Source organism: Pithys albifrons, chromosome 8, assembly GCF_047495875.1.
Source record: "Pithys albifrons albifrons isolate INPA30051 chromosome 8, PitAlb_v1, whole genome shotgun sequence".
Taxonomy (NCBI): domain Eukaryota; kingdom Metazoa; phylum Chordata; class Aves; order Passeriformes; family Thamnophilidae; genus Pithys; species Pithys albifrons.
Window position 1 is genome coordinate 29,501,949 of NC_092465.1, and position 4,531 is coordinate 29,506,479.

Sequence of the window (4,531 nt, forward strand, 5' to 3'; positions counted from 1 at the left end):
GAAAAACAAGCAGCAAAGCCAGAAATACAAACACACCCCCAATCCCAGCCTCCCCCCTTCTCTAGTCCTTATTATTAACCTGATCTCTGTATTTTCCAAGTTCGTTTGGAGCTGCTCTTACTTTCTGGTGTCTGTGTTTGCCATGGGAGTGTGTTCTGAGCCTGTTCTAATTTGCTCTGTGGATCAGGAATTCCCTCTTAGACTGACTGATGTCTTTAGTGTTTAGAATAACTGAAGAGTCAAGCATGGAGAATTCCAAGATGATGGATGGCCAAGTCACTGCGAGCTTTTTTTCCTTTTTTGTTTTCTCTTGGTAGGCTCAGGATTTCAGTCATTAAACCTTGCTTGATACCTGTTGCTAGAAAAGAGATGTGCATTTGCTGCCTTTGACAGGAAGGGTGGCACAAATTAATACTTAACACCAGAGGGGTGCAGGACATTTCTGGTACACCAGAAAGAGATGTATTGTCCAGTTATACAGAGTATTTTTTTCCAAATGCTATTTTATGTAACAGCACTGTCATGAGAAAAGGTTAAGTTTAAACTCTGATTATGAGATTTATACTCTTGGAAAAAGATTAGAATTCTTAGGATGTCTCTAAGTGGGCAGAGAGACAGTCCATCCTAGATGAGGCAAACATATCCCTGTGTAAAAGCAGCTACTTTTACACAATTTATTCAGCTCTGTTTCTACAGATTACACTGAAAAAGGCAGCTGATCTAGTATGTTCCTTTAACAGATAAGATATGCTAAATAAAGCAAAATTATAGCCATTGTTCTCCTATTTATAAATGAGTTTTTAATAATACTTGCCTTTGAAAGATCTCAAAGTATCTCACAATCATACATTTAGGCTAAGAAAGATGATCTGTGAGCATGGGTGATGATTAAGTTGGTAGTTACATGATCTGCAAATGATGCAGCTGGGAATTAAGGACAGATTTACTATTTCATACTAAAGTGGATTAATCAGGAGCTACAACATCAAATCACATGAATTTTCTTACATTTCACCAGCACCAGTGAACTTGGTGTTAGTAATAAGTGAAGTATTTGGCTGTAAACCAAAGGCTGTGTAAAGGATTAGAGTTGTTAGACCTTCATAAGATTTTGGTGGGCCTGCAAATCCAAAAAAGGTTGAAATCTCAGTGGGTACTCACTCACAGCCAGTTTGGAGATCCAGCTGCTCTGTTCTTACTCTGCCCCACTTCCAGAACAGTCTGTATTTGTTTAACTGCTGAGGAGGAGCGTGATCCTCACTGACCCCCAGCCAGCAGGCTCAGCTCTGGCAGAATGGGGGAATTGCTGCTGCAGGAGGGTCGTGTCTTTGGCCTCTCCTCTGGCTGTGCTGCCGCCCTGCCTGTGCCAGCCCTGGGGGATGTGCTGGAGGTGACACTGTGGGCTCTGGGCCTGAAGCTCCTCTTGAGGCAGAATCCACAAAAAGATGCTCAGACACCCCCGGGGAGCCCACAGGACTGTGGGAGCACAGACAGCCCCATCCCCTCTTTCACTGATGTGCCTCAGCCTGTCCTTGCCAGCAGTGACACAGTGCAGGGTGGTTTGGGCCCAGGTTACACACACCCCTCCCCTGCTGCAGGACACAGAGCAGCCCCTCACTCCAACCCCTCAAACAAGTCTTTCATCCAAAGTGTGGGGTTTTAACTCTCTGGCTTTCCAGTGACAAAAAGGATCATTTCTACCTTGTTCTTTCTTGACATCAGAAGCAAAAATGGAACTGGAAGAGATTTTATTTTGTACTATTTTCTTTATTCATATTTTAGGTTTCTATGGAGTTGAAGCATAAGGGATGCTGTTCAATATTTCTTCACTTTGGTTTATGAATTTTTTCCCTTATCTTTATTAGACACATGAATGTCAGTGAAGTGTCCCTGGCACATGAATCTAAGCACAGACCTGGGGTGAAATGAAGCACTGGGAGTTTAGATCAGATTTGCAGTTTTTCTGCATAATGTCAGCCCATTGTAGAACTCTTTATTTGTGTGTGGGGAAAAAATGAATACAAATAAAAAGTTCTTTTTGGAAGAAGGAGCAGGAGGGTGTAGTCAGAAGCCTGGCCTGTTCGAGTGAACCGGTGCCAGAAACTTCCCCTGGCACAATGGATGGGGTCAGTCAAGGACGGGCAAAGTGTCTGGATGATGCTTCCAGCAGCAGTGCCAGCCAGGGACAGTTCAGCTGCCCATGAAATTGGACCTGAATCTTACGTAAAGTGGGACCTCACAGGTCTTTAACTTAGTTACGATTCCAAATCTGCAAAGCTTATGGGCTGTTAAATCCAATCTGTTTCAAATCCATATAGGAATTCACATGTATATGTGGGGGGAGGGATTCCCTGGAACCTGGGCAGGCTCAGTGGGACTGGTAAACCACTGAGTACCAGCCCTGTCAGTATCCTGTGGACATTGTGTGATGGAGTTGTTGTTTGGGAGGCAAAAGTACATACTCAGGGCTCTGACAGGCAGGCACAAAGAACCTGGGGCACCATGCAGAATTTGCCAGGAAAGCAGGGAGGAGACACCAACAGAAAGCTGTGTTCTCATTGTTTCATCACAGCACGGTTCCTGCTTGTTCTAATAACACATAGCTCCCTTTTATGTGGGAAATGGCCTATTCCAAAATGACTACTTTAAAGTGTCCCTTGGGATCTCATCCCTGAGCTCAGTTTTGTTTAATAACAGAGGAATTGTAATATTGCAACTGTTCTGCTTAACATAAGTTGGAAGTCAGGCTCAAGAAATGAGAAAGATACTGCAAATTGATCTTCATAGTGAATCCAAGCATGTGACATTTACCTAAAATAGCTACATGCATAAAATTCTTGCCAGTAGGGAGTTACTGTCTGCCTCAACCTTCCCCTCACATGTCCTTGGCATGAGCAAGTGCCTCTTTCTAGAAATGCAGAATGTGAGTTTAATAAAGAACCAGAAGAGTCTCTGCACCTTCGAGTGACAGTTGTTCTCAGGAACCTTTGAGCTTGTGTAGTTTGGTAAAATATTACAAGCAGAACTGTCCAACAAACTCCTGCAAACCAATCCAAACAAGGCAGGCAGATCTATAGATCAATAGGTTGACCACATGGATCTGTTAACACAAACACATGACCTTGGCATTACTTTCTTTATGATAACCCTCAAAACCCCATAATGTGACCCACCATCTTTTGTAAGGGGAGTGAGGAGTCAATGTGAGTTTTGCCATCATGTATTTATCACCCATTTTGCAAATAGTTTATACATTTTACCTTATCGGAAGTTCTCAAGTTGACTTGACCTGTGCCTGTTGCAAAGGCTTCTGAGGAGATGAGGAACTGACCAGTTGTACAAGAGAACTGTGTGATAGTAAATAAATTATGTAAGTTTACACATGACACAGTGTTATGAAATGCCATTGATGTGTTGTGTGAGTAAGCAGTCCTGGACTTTGTACTCAGGTTGTGCAGTCAGCCTTGGTGCTTTACTGACGTGTGTGCTTCCTACTACTGAAGTTCAGAGAATGAGAAATGAGCTCATTCACTACACTTGGCTGTGAGGGAGAGTCCCCAGGGCTTTGCACGTGGATAGAATTAATGCCATTCAGTTATGAGGTACATGGTGACAGTGGTGCTGAAATATGTGTATGTCACACCCACAGAACTGGGGAAAAAGTTCACAGTTCCCAAACAAAACGTGGAAGTGGAGTAAGGGCAGTTACTGCAGAGCAGCTGAACAATTTGTTCCATCCCCCCCGGGCCGTGTTTCACAAACCTCTGGCTGTTTGCTCTGTTCTCTTCCAGGCTCTGTTGAGTTTGTACACGAGTTTATTGAACTGCAGAGGCCTAAAACGAACTCCATTCCCGTGTGCTCCATCAGTGGCTTTGGCTGTGCCAAGGAAAGGGCAACGCTGCTGGGCAGGCCTTGTGTGCAAAGCCACTTTGAATGGGCTCGAAGTAATTTCCTTCCTCTGCACAGCCCTTGGCTGCTGACAGACCTGCAGCTTTGATTTGCTGTCCATGTCACCATTTTTTATTTTTTTTACCTTAAATTCAAATACTGACTTAAAATTCCGGTATGTAGTAACCTCTGCTTTTTGTTACCAAAGTTCACCTCCTTGATCTCAGATTCCTTCTTGTATGAATCAATATAAGAGGATTCTCAATTCCTTCCCCCACCTCCCAGTGGTGTGGCCAGTTTGGTGGCACCTGCCAGTGCTGGAAACGCTGTTGGAAACGCAGATTCCCTTCTCTCTTTCAAGCCCTTACTAAAGCACTGAGTAGCCTTGCCCAGGCTGAGGGGCTGCCCTGCAGTTAATCCCCGGGGGCTGTAACAACGAGTTAATTCCTGTGGGTTTCCCAAACCTCCCTCAGCCTCCCGTGGCGCGGCCATGGCTGCCCTCAGGCCCCGCCCCCGGCTGCCCTCAGGCCCCGCCCCCGAGATCCCCGCGCTGCCATTGGCTGAGCGCGTCGTCAATCAGACGGGTGGGCGGGTCCAGCGGGGCCATACACGCGCATGCGCAATGAGGCCGCGGAGGCCCCGT